This window comes from Cetorhinus maximus, chromosome 11 (assembly GCF_964194155.1).
Source record: "Cetorhinus maximus chromosome 11, sCetMax3.hap1.1, whole genome shotgun sequence".
Lineage (NCBI taxonomy): Eukaryota > Metazoa > Chordata > Chondrichthyes > Lamniformes > Cetorhinidae > Cetorhinus > Cetorhinus maximus.
Window position 1 is genome coordinate 94,632,577 of NC_135889.1, and position 20,850 is coordinate 94,653,426.

The window sequence follows — 20,850 nt, forward strand, 5'->3', positions numbered from 1 at the left end:
TAAGAAGCTACCTCAAAAGCATTCTATGAACTCCTCATCCAGGCTACTCCTGCCAGTCTGATTTTTCCAGTTTATACGTAGATTAAAATCACGCAGGATTATTGGCGTCCCTTTATCACAAGCACCCAATAGTCGTTTTGTATACTTTGTCCTACACTGTGGTTACTGTTAAGGGCCTGTAGACTACTCCCACTAGTGACTTCCTTCCTCTACTACTTCTCATCTCCACCCAAACCGATTCTACATCCTGATCTCCTGAACCAAGGTCAACTCTAACTATTGCACCCATTCTTTCTCTTTTACTTTTTTTAGCGATTGCAAAAAGCTGTCATTGGCAATCGTGAATAACAGCTGTTTTGTGTTTTAGACTGCTGTACAATTGGATAAATTGAATCGTGATAAAGTTAAGTAACATGCTAATGTCATGGATTCTTTGCATGTGAAATTTGTTTAATCACTCACTTTCATTGCTCTCCTGTTGAGATAGGTTAAACGGATATCGATAAGGAATCAAAGCTAGGTTTTTTTAAAATCTGTTTGGCACCTTACTCAGTGCATGTATCTACTGAAAGATCAGAAAAAGCTGAAAGTTAATGTGAAGTGCAGATATTTATTACAGTTAGGGTGCCAGGTTTGTCAATGCGGTGAGATAAAATTTGCTGTTTTGTGCATAGGTCTAGTTTTGAGTGAAGCTGATGAGCTGAGGTGGTACTCTATTTATTTTGCTGCAAGGAGAAATAGTGAAATGAAATTCATTTCTGCCAGTACTTGTATCTCTTCCGACAGCTGTTTCAGAATGATACTCTGCATCTATATGCCAGTACCTGCATTCTATATTCCTCCTCCAGATTGCTGCTTGTTTCCCAATTCTGCTGTTCCATCTTCAAAAACTAATCTTGCAGACACAATGGCCTTGCACTCTAGAATTTTCTATCAGAACCACTTATTATTTCCCTCCTTGTAAAAAAAAAACTCATCGCTTCAACCATTTCCCTGGTGTCCATTCTCTCTCCTTCACCCAATGACCAATTTTCTTGCATGTGTCCAAATGTTTCTCTTTCAAAGCTACATTGATTAACACCTTGGAATAGGTTGTGTTCTCAACCAAAAACTTGGGGTAAAATCAAAAGGAAAGAAGATAAAATAGTTTCATTGTACGTAGAAAAAAATTACAATTCTTTCTCGCCCCTACTACCTACGCATTTTAGCTGCGCAAGCGAAAAATGTGTTTGGCTTCCCCATGCAGTAGCAGACATCTCTTGGTGTTAGTCAAAAGGTTGTTGTTTGGAGAATTCTAGAAATAAAACAACAATGCAAAAACATTGTTACTACGAAACAATGCAAGCATGAAAATGTACTTGTGCTAGTGATGTGGCAAGTGGCCAAGTCCGTTCTGTTCCTTTGTGCAGTGTTTTGGTATAATATAAGGATAAACTGGGTATAGACAAGAAAGTTAACTTCACTGTAACGTTTGCTGTGAGAGAAAAGCATTTATATAGTAAGCATTTTACAATGGCCATTCCTGGAAATATTTTTTCCCATTCATGATGGAAAGAGTAAATATTTTTGATGAGGAACGAATTAAAATAAAATAGCAAAAGGGCACTATCTTGAATAACCTGTTCGATTTTCTATATTCCTGTCATCAGATACCATGTAAAATGACATATGCTTTTCTTCAAAACGATTGCACATGAACACAGATGAGAAAGCTTATTTGGCTTATTTTAGCTTATTCTTCGAGAAAGACCCTGCCCATATCCCAACATCTAATTATTAAAATTATTGGAGGATTTGTACATACATTATTCCACTCGGACACAGCCAAGGTCAGGTATTTCAAAATATGAAAATTGCTTATGCAAACTTTTATTCTACTTATCTTTAGAGTCAAGATACTGAAGGGAGGATGTCACACATGTCAGAGTTGGAAGAACAGGGTACATGCTGCCTTAACAGGCTGCTAAGGTTGTAGAGGGAGGGCCATGGAGGGATTTATAGTTGAGGAATTTGGTATGTTGAGGGGATAAGTAATGGATGATGGGAATGGCATGGTAATAGGATGAGAGATTTAGCATGAAATAAGAAAGCAATGAGTTTTTAGTAAGATGGAACTTGAGGGGCATTGAAGTAAATGAGTTTGGTGATAAAGACATGCATAAAGTTGAGGCCAAATTAAATTGTTTTTATCTATGGTACATCTTATTGTTGGCTTCTTTTGTCCCAGCATGATGCATGCAGGATTTAAAAACTGGGTTAACAAACAGAAAATAGCATAACTTTTTTTTGACACAATAACCCAAGAAACGGTTATGTTTTCAACAGGTATCCGTGGGAGGACCCAAGCCATTTAATTCAAGTTAAAGAATCCTGTGGGTTTTGTTTAAATATACTTGACAAGTTCTATTGGATATACGTGTTGAAATTTTGTTTGTCATATTTAATTAATATGCCACCTTGAGTAGTCCATCTGAGGCCATCGGAGAGTTATAAGTAAGATGGTAAGACTCTGTGGAGGTCAGCAATGCATTGCTGGTTAAGTCATATACCTTGCAGCAGGCCCAATTCACAATGTGAGTTTGGTGCAGTAGACAACTTAATTATTTTTTTAAGAAGGGATAGTTAAGTCTGTGATTACTGTATATTTACAGTGTTAATTGCTACATTTCACTTGCATGTTTACTGATTAACAATTTTGTTCAGTTTATGTTCAAGTCAGGATTAGTGAAATGTTCATTCTGCCACCTTCTAAAGTTGTGGCAGATTGTAGAAGGCCACATAATAGAATAGTGAAAAGAGTTTTCTGTTTGATGCGTAGATTCACTATTAATCAGGTAAAATTGGACAGATAAAAGGAACATTCTAATTCAAGAGAACTCTCTTGGTAAAGTAATTTAGGATGCTAAACCTGAGAAACCTACCCGGAGTAAAAGCCCAAAGTGGATTTCGGTGGTCTTGAGGGTGATATGGTACAATATCTGTTCCTGTTGACCAAAAGTACCGACTTCACTGCAATCATGATGCTTTTCTCCTTTAAGAAACAATCACTGCCTTTTAGACATCAGGACAGAAGGTTCTGGGAGTGTGATATTTACAAGGCTTACTCCCCCATGGAAAACTATTGCAGTCATGAAAGATTTGCTTTTATGTAGTACAAACCAACCTCTGCTACCAAAAATGTCTAAAAATGACCACTGCACCATTTCCCAGAATGTGCACAGATGGCCTTCCAGCTGCTACATTAGTTTGTCTGTTTTTTTTAATGCTGCAGCTAATTGCATTACATCGTTGTGAAGTGCAGCTTTGTTACTCGCTATTAAAAGCAGACTGAGTTTTTATTTGATTTTGGCAGTAAACTGAGATTGGCCTGGGGCTATTAAATGTACGATGCTAAATGTAGTACTGTATTTTGGGAAACGGGTATGGGATTGAAAAATTGAGGGTTCGGGCGTGGTGGGCAATAGCTATTTTATATGAATAAATTATGCAAATCTGAGTTTGGATATGATTCAAAACTGACATTGCATTCATGATCTCCAGTCACTCAAATTACTTGATCATCTTGGGAAAGTGCTTGTTAGTTGCAAGCGATCTGTAGTGCTCAAAATGTAATCCTTTCTACTAGCATTTTCTTGCCTAATAAATTTAAATATCTTTTGTTCATATATTTTTTCATAAGGCCAAGAGTTAAAGGAATATCCTGTCTGACATGGCTGTTCAGACCACAACATTAATCTAGAATCCAGGCTGGATCAGTGCGATCTCCTTTTCTAGGTTAGGAACTTTTTCATCTACTGTACTTGTCAAAACTGTTAAGTACAGAAGCAAATGGGATTTGAAATAATGAGGTGGCTGAGGGAAATCTCTTTTTTGTATATTGTAAACTTCAGATTTCGAGCTCATGGATGATTAAATATTTCAGAGGCATATGATGCAGTGTTGGCACTGCTTTCTGATATTCATAAGCTTCAGAGAAGTCAATATTGAATTTGAGACTACATAAAAAAAGCTGCAATTAAAAGTAAAAGCTAGAAATCTGGTCTATGGACAGAAAATGCTGCTAATGCACCTGAAAAGAGAAAAGCTGGGTGATGATGTTTTGGTTACATAATCTTCATCAGAATGAAAGCTTCTACTTTGTGCACATCTGCTTCTTTAAATCATATTTGCATGAATCACACATCCAAGAGAGAAGAAAATTGGAAAAAAAAGATTCAACAGTTGCTTGGACATTATAGTGGGTGGACAAGTTAACTGGCAATGACCACAGTTGAATTCAGGCATGCACATACTTTTCTTGCTCTTTGTGTTTAAGACCCATGGTGTAAGCTGGCTTGTTTCACCAATACTTTCCATATGCTCTATGTGACTCTTCAGTATAAACAGGCACTGGATGTATTGTTAAGAATCCAGTTGCAAATTGCCCAATAATTGCATAGCATGATTTCTGGCACTTCTGAAGGGTCTCATTATATTTTATTGTAGTTACAGTGGTTTGACCTGAAACGACTTGATGATATCAATGAATTTGCATGCCTTTGAATACAGATAAGCCAATGTAACAACTTGACTTGAAGAATAAGGAGTTTTCAATATTCTGACCTGCATTTCTCCTTGCACCAACACCATTTAAAAACAATCAGTTGTGTAAGGGATCTTGTTGTATCCATAAAAGCTGTGTTTGCTGACATGACAATCACCACACTTTAATGGATCTGAAATCCTTTCAAAAGTTTGAGATATATTATTGTGCTATATAACTAAATCTAACTAAAGTCTGAAACCAAATTTCACTAATAATTTTTTTTGTATAAATGAGCATGAGAAGCAACTTTTAATGTACTTTTATTATCTGGAATTTATATGCATTCTACTGTTAAATGTTCTTGAAATGAATGGAGAATATTTTTGGATTTAAAGCTATGTGTAATTGAAAGTTACACCATAAAATCAGTGAGTAAAACAGTGTATATTCACACTTGGTATATTTTTCTTCCTTTCCTTACCCATATGAATACCCAGTTGCAATGCTAATGCAGTTTATTTATAGAGTTTCTGTGGATATTGTATGAACCTGTCATACTAGATGAATATTAACTGCTGCAGTTTTAGCCCACATGCGGTCTTGATCACGTAGTGTACAAGAACAAACTACTTTTGAATGTGCCCTGTTTCAGTTTGATAAGCTGTCAATTTGATGCCCTGTTTATATTATGATGTTCCCCTGAAGACAGAACACTAGCTGGTGGAAGATATAAATTGCTGGGAGCATTGATGCATGCTGAAGAGATAGCTATTTTGTTCATAACCTGGAAGACATGGAAACTGAGTCTGCCCTTGTGGCTAGTAATGGGGTTTTCACACTGCTGGTCTGTACAGACTATATGCTGAAATTCTGTGACCAGAAGTGTAAAGTCAATAAACCAGACATTGAACATCTGTTTTATTCCAGTGTTACCTCTGAAATCTGAATATGCTCCATGGTATAAAGGGGGTAGGGCTAAGGCAGAGGTGGATAAATTCTTGGTAAGCAAGGGGGCAATAGGTAATCAGGGGTAGGTGGGATGCAGATTTCGGGTTACAATCAGATCAGCCATGATATTATTGATTGGCAGAGCAGGCTTGAGGGGCTGAATGGTTTATCCAGATCCTTGTTTGTATGTTAATATGTAGAACATTTGTAGTGTGTCAAAGTGTGGAACTGGTCTTGACTACTGCTATTTGAGCATTTTAACAATTTCAAGTTTCCAGAACTGTAGTAATGCAACATTATGTATCTTGGACTGCTGGTTACAACTGCTTTTCACTTGGTGAAGGTACTAAGTCAGTTCTGAAATAGTAACATCTACAAATATGGTTCAGTGTGTATGCTTTTAACTGTTGGCCAATTACAAGGAAATTGATTATTAATCAGTTAAAAGGAAATAATTGTACCAAACTACTGATCACCTTGATTATACCTGCGGTACTGCACTAAACTGCAGGAAGCTTGTTCACATAAGTTTACCATATGATCAAAGTAATCAAGAATTTTTCAAAGCAGTCTTGGCAGATTTCTTGACTATTCTTTCCTCCTATTTTTTGCCTGCATCTCCACCCATCACTCAAGAAATAGTGAAGCAATAGATGCTTAACAAACATTTTTATAGTCCTTTTTTAGTTATTAACCAGGCTGTCCACGGCTTGGGTGGAGAGTCACAAAGGATAGTGGGTTCTGTTTGTAATTTGGATTGTCGGACCTTAAATGCTCTTCAAGGTCATCAGTTTCCTGTCTTTGTCCAAACTCGTTGGCTTACCAGAAGCCTCTGTTGCTGTTTAATAAATTTTCTCTTAAGTAGCTGATGCTTCCATAAATTAGATGAGGATGGTTGTCTCAATAATATAACGTCAATAATATCGAGACTGTTCCCCACACAGGAAGTTTAAAAGCATATACTTTAAGGTCTTTATTTATCCTTAATGCTTTAGAGAAAAAAGTTAAGATGCAGGTGTGTCCTGTTCTATTTGGGGAAATGTGAACTTTGCCCTCAAAGATGCACCAAAATTTACAACTCAGTTCTGTCTTCATCTGGTGTCCTGTTTTGGTTAACGCACTGAGAACCTGTGTTGCAGAATGAGCGAGGCCATTTTCCCTGCAATTGACCCTTCCATTTTATATTTGGGATTGCAAACCTGCATTTTCTAAGAACAGCAACAACACTGCTATTTTATGATTGGAGGGAAAAGTGTTTTTGGTGAATTTTTGTTCCCAGAGAAATGAAATGCAGTAGTATTGGAGAGTTGATACTTTTGCATCCTTTGTTGCCATTGATATTTGCCCTAAATTTGCCAATGCTGCATTACTCTCTAATTTAGCTGCTTTGCCTGCAACAAGACCTATCCTATTAAATAACTTCAGCATAGTAGCTGCAGCCAACACTACACTCCATAAACTAATTTGTATTGTAAATCAGTCCTATCAACCTGGCCGGGTTCAAAGGTTGTGAGGCAACGCAACTTGTTTACCAGATGGGTTATAGCTAATGTCTCATTAGCGAAAAGGAGGCCGACCTTTGATCAGAAGACCTCTCGGGATCTTCTGCCTCTTACTTAACATTCTATCCACCCTTTCCTCCCTGTTAACCTTTATCCTACAGTAGAAGAATAGATGTCCCAAGACCAGTGTCTCCAAAACGGGTTCCTGCACCAGACCAATGCTATGAAGCATTGTTACTTTTTCAATCCTGCAGATCCTTTCCATTCTCCTCCAAATCCACATCAGGTCAGGTCAGACGTGTGAGGTCTGCTACTGGTATCACTATAGCCAAGTGCTATGTGTTCTAATGGTAGTTATTAGCGACTAAACCAATGATGGCACCAGTCTCAAGCTTGTGGAAACATACTCATACTATGGGTGCAATACTGTCTATGAATGCTACTATTGTTGAAGAAATCCATACCTGCATCCAGGAAGCAAGTTTTGCCTACGATCAACTCCTTGATCATGCCTGGAAGTAGCATGACATTAAACTGAAAACTAAAATCAAATTCTACCAGGCCATTGTCCTTACCAGCCTGCTGTACCTTGCATAACCCTGGGTCTGCATTAGGTGCCACATCAAAGCTCTGCAATGCTTCCTCCAAAGACACCGGAGATCCATCATGGAAATTTGATGGCAACACAAAATTAGAAATAAGGTCCCTCATTGTGCATAGGCAGGGTTTCTGAAACAGTATTAATATTATTTATATGTGTCTCCCAAACTTCAGGGTGCCTTTTGCGAGCACGTAGATTTCTTAGCCATTCTGAGCTTTTTCTTGGCTCACCATTTTCAGTGGTTGTTGTCTGTTGCCTTCCACTGTACTGTTGTTTTAGTTGCCAATAACGCTATCATTATAACAGATGGTACTTGGCTACAGTGATACCAGTAGCAGACCTCGCACGTCTGACCTGACTTGTGTGTGGATTTGGAGGAGAATGGAAAGGATCTGCTGGATTGAGAAAGTAACAATGATGAAGTATGTGGAGAGTAAATGAACAAAGGCATTTTTTGAATGTAATTAGGAAAAGGCAGAGAAACTAAAATGTAGGACTAATTTTCGAGAGTTTTTAAAATTCATTTATGGGATGTGGACATTGCTGGCTAGGCCAGCATTTATTGTCCATCCCTCGTTGCCCTTGAGAAGGTGGTGGTGAGCTGCCTCCTTAAACTCATATGGTGTAGGTACACCCACAGTGCTGTTAGGAAGGGAGTTCCAGGATTTTGATCCAATGACAGTGACGGAACAGTGATATATTTCCAAGTCAGGATGGTGCATGGCTTGGAGGGGAACTTCCAGGCGGTGGTGTTCCCATGTGTCTGCTGCCCTTTGTCCTTCTAGATGGTAGTGGGTTTGGAAGGTGCTGCCAAAGGAGCCTTGGTGAGTTTCTGCAGTGCTTCATGTAGATGGTACACAATGCTGCCACTGTGCATCAGTGGTGGAGGGAGTGATTGTTGGTGGGTGGGGTACTAATCAAGTGGGCTGCTTTGTCCTGGATGATGTCAAGCTTCTTGAATGTTGTTGGAGCTGCACTCACCAGGCAAGTGGAGAGTATCCCATCACACGCCTAACTTGTGCCTTGTAGATGGTGGACAGGCTTTGGGGAGTCAGGAGGTGAGTTACTCACTGCAGGCTTCCAAGTCTCTGACCTGTTCTTGTAACCATAGTATTTATATGGCTATTCCAGTTCAGTTTCTGGTCAATGGTAACCCCCCAGGATGTTGATAGTGAGGGATTTAATGATGGTAATGCCATTGGAACATCAAGGGGTGATGGTTAGATTCTCTATTGTTGGAGATGGCCCTTGTCTGGAACTTGTGTGGCACCAATGTTACTTGCCCCAGCTCAAGCCTGGATATTATCCTGGTATTGCTGCATTTGGACATGGACTTCTTCAGTATCTGAGGAGTTACGAATGGTGCTGAACATTGTGCAATCATCAGCGAACGTTCCCACTTCTGACCTTCCGATGGAAGTAAAGTCATTGATGAAGCAGTTGAAGATGGTTGGGCCTAGGACTCAATCCTGAGGAACTCCTGCAGTAATGTTCGGAATTGAGATGATTGACCAACAGCCACAACCACAGCCATCCTCCTTTGCGCTAGATATGACTCCAACCAGCAGAGAGTTTTCCCCAATTCCCTTTGATTCCAGTTTTGCTAGGGCTCCTTGATGCCACACTTGGTCGAATGCTGCCTTGATGTCAAGAGCAGTCAGTCTCACCTTGCCTTTGGCGTTCAGCTCATTTGTCCATGTTTGAACCAAGGCGATAATGAGATCAGAAGCTGAGTGACCCTGGTGGAACCCAAACTGAGCATCAGTGAGCAGGTTATTGCGAAGCAAGTGCTGCTTGACAGCACTGTTGATGACCCCTTCCATTACTTTACTGATGATCAAGAGTAGACCGATGGAGCGGTAATTGGCTGGGTTGGGTTTGTCCTCCTTTTTGCACCTGGGCAATTTTCCACATTGCTGGGTAGATGCCAGTGTTTCAGCTGTTCTGGAACAGCCTGGCTCGAGGCATGGGAAGTTCAGGAGCACAAGTCTTCAGTACTATTGCCCGAATACTGATATCACGTGGAGTGAATCGAAATTGCTTGAAGACTGGCATCTGTGATGCTGGGGACCTCTTGAGGAGGCTGAGATGGATCATTCACTCAGCTCTTCTGGCTGAACGTTGTTGCAAATGTTTCATCTTTTTATCTTTTGCACTGATGTGCTGGGCTCCTCCAGCATTGAGGATGGGGATATTTCCGGAGCTTCCTCCTCCAGTGAGTTATTTAATTGTCCATCTCCATTCACTGCTGGATGTGGCAGGACTGCAGAGCTTAGATCTGATCCGTTTGTTGTGGAATAGCTTAGCTCTGTCTGTCACTTAATGCTTGTGATGTTTGGTACACAAGTAGTCCTGTGTTGTAGCTCCACCAGATAGACACCTCATTTTTAAGTATGCCTGGTGCTGCTCCTGGCATGCCCTCCTGCTCTTTTCATTGAACCAGGGTTGATCCCGTGGCTTGGTGGTAATGGTAGAGTCGGGAATATGCTGGGCCATGAGGTTATAGATTGTGGTTGAGTACAATTCTGCTGCTGCTGATGGCCCACAGCACCTCATGGGATGCCCAGCTTGAGTTGCTAGATCTGTTCGAAATCTAACCCATTTAGCACGGTGGTAGTCTTACACAACATGATGGAGGGTACCCTCAATGTAAAGATGGGACTTTGTCTCCACAAGGACTGTGGAGTATTCAGTCCTACCGACACTGTTATGTACAGATGCACCTGCGGCAAGCAGGTTGGTGAGGATGAGATCAAGTATGTTTTTCCCTCTTGTTGGCTCCCTCACCAGCCGCAGACACACTCCAACAACTATGTCCTTTAGGACTCGGCCAGCTTGGTCTGTGGTGGTGCTACCAAGCCACTCTTGGTGATGGACATTGAAGTCCCACACCCAGAGTACATCTGGCACCCTTGCCATCCTCACTGCTTCCTCCAAGTGGTGTTCAACTGGAGGAGTACTGATTCATCAGCTGAGGGCTGGTGCAGAACGTGATAATTAGCAGGAGGTTTCCTTACCCACATTTTAACTGATGCCATGAGACTTCATGGAGTCGATGTTGAGGACTCCCTGGGCAACTCCCTCCCGACTGTATACCACTGTTCCAGCAGCTCTGTTGGGCCTGTCCTGCCGCTGCGACAGGACATTTGGTGATGGTGTCTGGGACATGATCTGCAAGGTGTGATTCTGTGAGTATGACTGTCAGGTTGTTGCTTGACTAGTCTGTGAAACAGCTCATCTAATTTTGGCACTAGCCCCCAGATGTTAGTAATGAGGACTTTACAGGGTCTACAGGGCTGGGTTTGCTGTTGTCATTTCTGGTGCTGAGGTCGATGCCGGGTGGTCTGTCTGGTTTCATCCCCTTTTATTGGCATTTTAGCAGTTTGATACAGTTGAATGGCTTGCTGGCTTTAAGAGTCAACCACATTACTGCGGACTTGGAGTCGCATGTAGGCCAGATCAGGCGAGGAAGGCAGATTTCCTCCCTTAAAGGACATTAGTGAACCCGATGGGTTTTTAACGACAATGGTTTCATGGTCACTATTAGATTTTTAATTCCAATACACCTGCTGTGGTGGGATTCGAACCCAGGCCCCTAAAGCATTACCAGTCCAGTGTCGATACCACTATGCCACCACCTCACCTTAAGAGTCTTATGGAGGGAAGATTTCAAGAAAAAAGAGGAAAGGAGAGAATATCACCTTTTTAATGGCTTTAAAATTGAAGGAAGTTATTGGTAAATGAAAAGAATAGCACAGGATAGAGAGGTATGGAAAGACTACCATGAGCCAAGGGACCTGCCTTTGGGCAGAATGCATGGTGATGGTAAGATTTCTGAGGTCCTAACAAAACATACATTCTTTGTATTCTGATGATGCTTTTTACTTTGATTTCTCCCATGCTTTCCTGGCAGTGCAACTTTGTAAGCTAACCCTTGTATCAGAGTGGACTGATTTTACTTTTAAAATTTTAGGGGTAGAGTTTTCACTTTGGACGCAATTGGCCATTTGTTATTGCACAAATTTTGAGAGTTGTCTTTTTGTCCTCATGTTTCTGTATAAACCCAATTCATAGAATCACAGAATTTTAATGGCACAGAAGGAGACCATTCAGCCCGTTGTGTCTGCACCGGCTCTCCAAATGTGCATTATGACCTAGTGCCATTGCCTTGCCTTTTTCCCTGTACCCCTGCACATTGTTTTTATTCAAATAATCATCTAATGCCCTCTTGAATACCTCGATTGAACTGACTGTAAAACCTGCCATGAACCAGCACAGTTGGGCAGTATCTTAGAACATCATTTTTTAAAAAACTTTGCTTTGCAAAATATCCTTTGATATATTTGATTGGTAATTTGGTGCAGTTTGATTAATGCAGCTGAGAATGGGATATCGTTAAAAGGCATGACAGCCGATAGGTAATGACTAATATTTGAGGAACAAATGTATGCATTGCAACAGTTATACATTCCTTTCTGGTGCAAACAGGAAAAGCGGCCCAACCATGACTAACAAAAGAAATTAAGGATAGTATTAGATCCAAAAAGGAGCCATATAAAGCTGCTAGAAAAAGTAGCAAGCCTGAGGACTAGAAGCAGTTTAGAATTCAACAAAGGAGGACCAAGAGATTGATTAAGAGGAGAATAATAAGAGTATGAGAGAAAAAGATTAGTGAAGACAAATGTACGTCCCTTACAGTCTGAAATGGGAGAATTTGTAATAGAGAACAAGAAAATGGCAGAGCAATTAAACAACTATTTTAGTTCTGTCTTCATGGAAGAAGACAGAAATAACTTCCCAGAAATACTAGGGAACCAAGGGTTTAGTGAGAAGGAGGAATTGAAGGAAATTAGTATTACTAAAAGAATAGTGCTGGAGAAATTAATGGGACTGGAAGCCGATAAATCCCCAGGGCTTGATAATCTACAACCCAGGGTACTAAAGGAGGTGGCCATGGAAATAGTGGATGCGTTGGTTGTCATCTTCCAAAGCTCTATAGATCCTGGAACAGTCTTGGCACATTGGAGGGTGACACTATTTAAAAAAGGAAGGAGAAAAGTGAATTATTGACAGGTTAGCCAAACATCAGTAGTAGGGAAATTGTGAGTGTCTATTATAAAGGATGTGATAATGGGACAATTAGAAAAAATGAACGGAATTAGACAAAGTCAGCATGGATTTACGAAAGGGAAATCATGTCTAACAAACTTACTGGAATTTCTTGAGGACTAAACTAGCAGAATAGTTAAGGGAGAACCAATGGATGTGTGTTTGGATTTTTGGAAAGCTTTTTATAAAATCCAATTTAAGAGGTTAGTGTGCAAAATTAAAGCATATGGGATTGAGGGTAATATATTGGCATGGATTGAGAATTGGTTAGCAGACAGGAAACAGAGAGGAGGAATAAATGGGTCTTTTTCGGAGTGGCAGGTGGTGACAAGTGGGGTACCGCAGGGCTCAGTATTTGGGCCCCAGCTGTTCACAATATATATCAATGATTTGGATGAGGGAACAAAATGTAATATTTCCAAGTTTGCTGATGACACTCTACTTGGTGGGGATGTGAGTGTCGAGGAGGATGTTAAGAGGCTTCAATGTGATTTAGACAAGTTGAGTGAGTGGGCACATACATGGCAGATGCAGTATAATGTGGATAAGTGTGAAGTTATCCATTTTGATAGGAAAAACAGAATGGCAGAATATTATTTAAATGGTTATAGATTGGGAAATGTTGATATGCAAAGGGACTTGGGTGTCTTTGTACGTCAATCACTAACAGCAAGCATGCAGATGCAGCAAGCAGTTAAGAAGGCAAATGGCATGTTGGCCTTCATTGCAAGAGGACTTGAATACAGGAGCAAGGATGTCTTACTGCAGCTGTACAGGGTCTTGGTGAGACCGCATCTGGAGTATTGTGTGCCGTATTGATCTCCTTACCTAAGAAAGGATATGTTTGCCATGGAGGGAGTGCAGCGAAGGTTCACCAGACTGATTCCTGGGACGGTAGGTTTGGGCCGACTAGGCTGGAGTTTAGAAGAATGAGAGGATGCCATTGAAACATATGAAATTCTGACAGGGATGGACAGACTGGATGCAGGGATGATATTTCCTCTGGCTGGTGGGGTCTAGAACAGTCACAGTCTCAGGATGGAGGGTAGGCCATTTAAGACTGAGATAAGGAGAAACTTCTTCACCTAGTGGGTGGTAAACCTGTGGAATTCTCCATCACAGACAGCTGTGGAGGCCAAGAAACTGAATATATTAAAGAAAGAAATAGATTTCTAAACTCCAAAGGTGTCAAGGGGTATGAGGAGAGCGCAGGAGTATGGCGTTGAGATAGAGGATCAGTGATGATCATATTGAATGGCGGAGCAGACTTGAAGGGCTGAATGACCTGCTCCTGCACCTATGCTCTACGTTTCTGTCATTAAAAAACAAGCATTTTTCAACTGTATCTAGCAATATTCCTGCTAAACCGTGCATGTGAGCAGATGTGCAGCTGCTTAAAGCACTGTGCAGGCCTTGTCCTGTGATAATTGATGCATGTGTGTGGCCGTGCAGAAAAAATTAAAGGGACCACACACTGGGGGGGAAAAAAAAGGGCCACCCATCATAACTAATTTTTAAAGGTAACATTGGTGTCTAGACCATCGTGTAGAAACATGATTTCAAAAGATTGAAAATGACTTAAAAAGGAAATGATACGGAACCATTTGGGTACAGTTGTCTGTTTCTTGTAATTTGAAATAAATATATACAAAGCTTTTCAAATGCTCCCATTAGTGTTGCGCTGAAAAGAACCAACTTATTTTCAAGAGCATCCTCGAAGGTCTGCAAATGGGCATAATTAGCAGGAACTTGCTGTGGTGTTCAATTTGATCTGAGGACATGGCCAGTTAGCTGAGCAGTATTGGCCTGTTGCACTTTGATTTTTAACTTAGTGCGAAAGATCACCAGAAATTCAATTTGCAATTGAAATTCCGCAACCTTTTGCACTGGTTTGATCAATTGAGGTTGAAATGTGCTGAAACTCCAGCTCTCGGCATCAAAATTGGCTGGAAAATAACTAAAAACAAATAGAGGTTTAAATTTTTCAAAAGCATTGACAGATTATGTTGGTTAGTATCTGTAGTCACTTGACTGTGTTGGCCTTGTAGTATGTCATAGCTTAATCCCTGTCAGTGAATTCTCAATCTCAGAATGCCTGTCCACATCGAGGAGAAATCTGAGGGAGAATCAACCAAAATGTTGACATTTTTGGCAGTTGGGTAGAACCACTGCTAATCCCATGTTGGGAATCCTGCTTCAGAAACTGAAACAGAGGGGGGATAGCTTGCATGAAAAGTGTTTGTCAAGAGCAAATAGCTCTGTGGCTCAACAAGTTCCCTGGTTTGATCTCTGATCTATGTTGCATTAAGATCAAGGTGGTAGAGCTTCTCCTCAACTAACCCATGGGGCACCGTAGCCAAGTGGCCAGCTTCCCACCCCTGATCGCTCTCCAGTGGCTCCTATGAAAGTGTGTGGAAACATTAGGTCAGTGCAGAGTTGGTCCTGTCTTGTGGTTGATAATTTGAACATTTCTACTGGACATGAGCAAATTATTGGAATGTCGTCATCTATGGAATTCTACTCCAGCAAGGAATCTGCCTTTAGGAAAGGAGGGAGGGGAAAAGCCATGATTAAAAATAAGTAGATTTGGGGTCGGCGAAATGTTAAGCTTGTGACACAGCTGCTACCTTAATTCCCAACAAAGTTTCAGATCATCCCACATAGTTACTCTCCCACAATTTTGTTCTAAATCTATATTCTCAATATAAACCAAGTTTTAAAGAAATCGTTAAGCAGTTCTGATGTAATATCCAACAATATAAATCTATAAGCACCCAATTATCATCTCTCAAGCCTCATTGCTTTTATCCAGATTCATCGATGACCTTATCGACATCAGGATTCTCTTCCAAAATGGACGTTTTGTTCTATTCAAATATTGACATTAACTAATAAAGGAGCTTAAACCATAATAAAGTGTGCTATAACCTGTCAGCTGATTATGGGTGGTTCACGTTCTCCCATTGCTTGTGCTTCTGAAACTCATGTAAGTAGGTAACTTGAATGTTTTCACTAAAAATCCAATACAGGTGTGAATGTTTTTGTTGGTTAAACCCAAAATAATTTGTCCTCTGCTGCCTTGGTTGAAATAACAGTTGTAAAAAAAAAAAAAAATTGCCTAAGCCACATGTACTTTTATCTTAAATGAATTAAATGTTGTCCAAGCAGAGTGACACAGACAGGCTTTAAATACTAATTGGGAGGCAGCATGGAGTTGCAACTGCCAGCCTCTGCCAGTCCTTCCAATTGGCATTTTAAATTGTATTAGCTAGGATTTTACTTGCTCTTTTGTGTCAAATTGAAATACACATAGAATATAAATATTATATATTGGAAAAAGTTGTAAGATTTTGCTTCTTTCAGTCTTTAAGATTATCATTATCAGATAAAGAAGTAATTTAAAAGCAGCGATTTTTTTTTTCATCTTTTGTTTAAAGAGTATATATTGCTTTTAAAAACAGCAGTTAGGTTTGATTTATGTCAGAGGCACTGACTCTTGATTTCACATGTCTGCTCAGCCCTGAGGGTCCTAAGTAGACCTTGGGTCCCAGCCCCACTCCAAGATTTAAGCACATCATTTTGGCTGACATTTCAATGCAATACTTGGGAGAGTGCTTCACTGTTGGAGGAAGTGTTTTTTTAGTAGACTTGCTTAATTAAGCTTTCACTGTTTTGAATTGCAAATCATCTATTATTTATTATGATCACCTATTATATTAGTAAACATAATTATGCATTAGATATTTACTGTATAAGTTATGATTTTTCTGCGAGCTAAATTTTGAAACCCTGACGAGTTCTTCCGCCCTTTATTTTTTGTGCTCACCGAGGTGGGGAGTGGAACCCTTCTTAACTTCAGCCTCTAATAGTGTCAGGAACCTCTTGATTAGCTGTAACACAGCCAAAGGCACAACTGAACTTACTTTGCTCCAGTATATCTTAAACTGAACAGTTTTAAGAACACTTCTTTCTGCTTCAGAAATTCCCTCCCCATTGTCCTTACAGTTTCTCTGAGATGGCCATTGAGCTGAATTATTGGCTATTTTATGTCGTTGCCTTGAGCCTATGGGGATGTGGATTGAGGCAATCACAAAATTTTATATTACACTTGACATGGATAAGGAAGATTAGGCTGTCATCATGGTCTGGCAAGGTGGCCATCTGTAGGCCATCTGCAGAATGGACACGCCCCAGGGATGGGTGTGGGTTGATTTGGCTGCCTGCCTTTTTCTGTGGCATTGTTTACATCTGGGTCTCCCTGGAGAAGGGGCATGTGGTCTCCATATTTGTAGCCTTCTGCCACTGACTGATGAGCACTGCATGGACTGGACTGATTTGTGAACGTTAGCAATAATATAATTTTAGTTTAAATTTCCCATTGTCTTGCTCAAAGTTATAGGAGAAGAAGGTCTGATTAAAACTGAGTTTCCATGGATGAGTGACTGACAAAATGAGCCTTCCAGTATTTTGAGTGCTAGCAATTGTAGCCCTTATTTGCGATACTTTTTAAATATGCATCAAATTTTAATTCAAGTCTGCAAAACTCTAGTCAGAAGTTGCTTTTTAAGGTTACAATTAAGTATGAAATCAGACACCGTGACAACATGTTATTCTATCGGTGCTTTGTTGGAGGATGGATTATTGTTCCACAGTGTAATATCACTGAAATGGGTGAATGATTTTTTGTCAATTAACCAACTCCTAATCCTGCATCACCTTTGGCTATAAATTGTGCTTTGTGTAAAGTTGGTGGCCGGTTCTGTGAATGCCTCAATAATAGTTTTGTTTAATTCATGAGGTGTGCCATCTTTCTCACTTACATTGGATTAAAAGTCTTTTCATTGACTTGATGAGTTGCAATGGAAGCTGCTTGAAGAGTTGACCTACAGGCTTGGCAGGAATTACAATATTTTTGCTGTTCACAGCTGATGTTATGACAACAAAATTCCACTTGTACAATTCGTTTCTGTTTCTCGAGTGAAACTGGGTCATTTTAAAAAAAAGCTAGAGGAAAGGACTTGCAATAGAGCCTGGGTCATGGCACTTTGCCAACAGGAGAACATAGATGTGTACATCGTTTTTTTTGGTCATGTTGGCTTTTAAAATGCTGCATATGTTAATTGGGGAAGTGGGATTCAATGTTTAAATTTCCAGTGTTTCAGCACATTAGAACTACTAGGTAATTAGCTGTAAATCACTCAAATACTTCTGAGGAGTTAGACCATGGAAGCAACCAGTTTCTGTGCTTGCAATGACTACATTTGGGTCAGCTGCATTACTCGGCCAAGAGTTGCATGCAATCATATTGCAGTTTGGGTAATCAGATGACAACAGGTTCTAATTATATAGTGCCTTTAACGTAATGAAAAGGTACTAAAGTGGATGATCAGTCATGATTGTATTGAATGGCGGAGCAGGCTTGACAGGCTGGATGGCCTACCCCTCCTTTGTCCCTATGAAACATCTCAAGGCGCTTCACAGGAGCAAAGTATGACACTGGGCCACATAAGGAGATATTAGGTCAGATGGCCAAAGACTTGGTCAAAGAGTTAGGTTTAAAGAAGTGTCTTAAAAGGAGGAAAGTGCAATAGAGAGGTGGAGAGGTGTAGGGAGGGAATTCTGGAGCTTGGGGCTCAGGCAACTGAAGGCACACCACCAATAGTGGAGCAATTATGATTTGGAAAGCACAAGAGGCTGGAATTAGAGGAATGCACATACCTTGGGGGGGTTATGATGTTGGAGGAGACTACAGAGATGGGGAAGGCAAGGCCATAGTGGAATTTGAAAACGAGGATGGGACTTTTAAAATTAAGATGTTGCTTGACCAGGAGCCAATGTAGGTCAGTAAAAACCAGATAATGCAGATGCTGGATATTTGAAATGAAAACAATTGCTCGAAGCATCTTTGGAGGAAGGATTGATGTTCATACGTCGGGCCTTAGGATCCATAAAGATTACGTGGAACTGGGGATCTTGACAACCCTGAAGTAAAGTAAGTTGGTCTTCCTGAGAAAGGGCTGGCAAGTCCCCTGGACTTAATAGCCTGCATCCTAGGGTCTTAAAAGAAATGGTTACATTAGAGTTGTAATCTTCCACGAGAGTTAATGGGTGCATTGGTTGTAATCTTCCACAAGAGTTAGTGGGTGCATTGGTTGTAATCTTCCAAAATTCCCTAGATTCTGGAAAGGCCTCAGCGAATTGGAAAACCACAATGTAATAATCTATTCAAGAAGGGAGGGAGACAGAAAGCAGGAAACTATAAGCCTTTTAGCCTAACTTCTGTTGTTGTGAAAATGTTGGAATTCATTGTTAAGGAAGCAGGAGCAGGGCATTTAGAAAATCATAATGCAACCAAACAGAGTCAACAGAATTTTATGAAAGAGAAATTATCTTTGACAGATTTATTAAGAGTATTGCTGAACAGAGACATGCTGTTGAAGCTTTTTGTCTTGCACTAATCAGGGCTGACGCAAGATTACCAAATATATACTACATGAAAAAGGAGTGCTGATGGGTTGGCAAGTCAACTCTGGTCGAGGCGTTGCTATGGAGAATACACAAGTGAAGTATTATCTCCCATGCTTTTGTTTAATTTAAAAAAGGCGCAATGCCTGGACATGTTTCTTGTGCCTGCAGAGGACAGGCACCTGTGTATGAATATATGTAGCTTCTAGCAAACATAAGTGAGCCACGTTACAAGCCGACTGATGACCTTAAATTGGTTGTTAGTGTAATTAGCACACTCTGGATTATTCAGCAAGTGATGTCCAATTGCAGAATTACATCTAATATTAGACATTATTTACTGAGTTTTGCAAGCACGAGTTAATTGATTATGGTCCATATTCTGGCAATTGCAAACAGCCAAAGGTATGTGCTCTTTGATAAGATCCACCAGTTGTTGAGGCTTACAGCCTATGTACCAGTCATTGCACCAGCAGTGAAGTTCATATACCAGATTACTTATTTGTCTGGTAGGCAGAACGTCTTATTGGTTTGACGGCAGCATCCTGTTGGTGGAAAGTACCAATCGTGTTGCTACTGCATTGTAGCAGTGTGAAACTGCTTGCTTTACCTGTTGCTCAAAGTTTTGAGATACCTTAACCTTCCATGGTAATTTCAGGTAGACTGGGCACTTTTCAGGTCCAAGAGTGCCGGCTTTAGGTCTGTGAGCCATGGTCCGATTGGGGTAGCCATTATCCCTTGGGATAGATTCAGTTTAGCTTCACCCCACATCAAACGAGAAGAGGTATTCACGGAGTTTCAACACCTATTCTCAGCTATCCTGCCACAAGCCAGTGTCCAGTGGAAACACTGAGTCCTTGGCAGCATGCCTAGCTAATCTAGTGCACACATACTGCAGGGTACCCAATGACTTATCCGATTTTCACATGCAGCGCACATGCCTGGTGGTGTTTTGCAGCCTCAAGATCCACCCAGATATACATTTGCAAGCCTGACAAAGAGACTGGAATTGTCGTCCTTAACCAGCGTGACTATATTGACAAAATGCATGCTGATCTTAATGACGTGTCCAAATTACTATCCATTGGACCCACTGCCAAGCATGACCGCACAGCCCTGCTCGAAAGCAAGTTTTAAAAAAAAAACACTTGTTAGACTTGTGTAAGAGTAATGAGCTGCCTTGTGACATGCATGATAGGATTTGTCCTCATGGTTCACTACATCTACTTAAGTACGGACTGCCCAAGACGCACATAAGTGATGTCCCAATACGTCCTATCTTTAACTATGACTGGTTCTGTACAGCATGAATTGGCCAAATGATTGAGTGAGTTGCTGCAACCAGCTCTGTGTATGAACGGTTCCTTCACCTTTGTGAAGACTGAATGTGACCTGTGTATCGATAACAATGTTGTGTCTATGTTCTGTTTGACCTTGCGAGCCTGTTCACTAATGTGCTGCTCAAGGTTGCCATGATTCCCCTTGTGGGGGAATGTAGAACTAGGAGGCACAGTTTCAAAATAATGGGTTTCCCATTTAAGACGGAGATGAGGCGGAATTTCTTCTCTGAGGTGGTTAATCTTTGGAATTCTCTTCCACAGAGATCAGTGGAGGCTGGATGAATATATTCAAGACTGAGTTAGACAGCTTTTTCATTTACGAGAGTCAGAAGTTATGGGGACAGGCAGAGAAGTGGATTT

At 40.5% G+C, this 20,850-nt stretch overlaps 1 protein-coding gene across 6 annotated transcripts in view; it reads left to right on the top strand.

The window, feature by feature from the left end:
- Positions 1 to 20,850, top strand: part of spopla (speckle type BTB/POZ protein like a) — a 237,044-nt gene that overhangs the window by 22,462 nt on the left and 193,732 nt on the right. For 4 of the 6 annotated variants that reach the window (XM_078552482.1, XM_078552489.1, XM_078552486.1 and 1 more), the window contains exon 1: positions 15,556 to 15,671. The exons of the other annotated variants lie outside the window; for them this stretch is intronic. The gene's annotated coding sequence lies outside the window, so the exon portion shown is untranslated. Of the gene's footprint in view, positions 1 to 15,555; positions 15,672 to 20,850 lie in introns of those variants that run through there. 6 annotated transcript variants of the gene reach the window in all.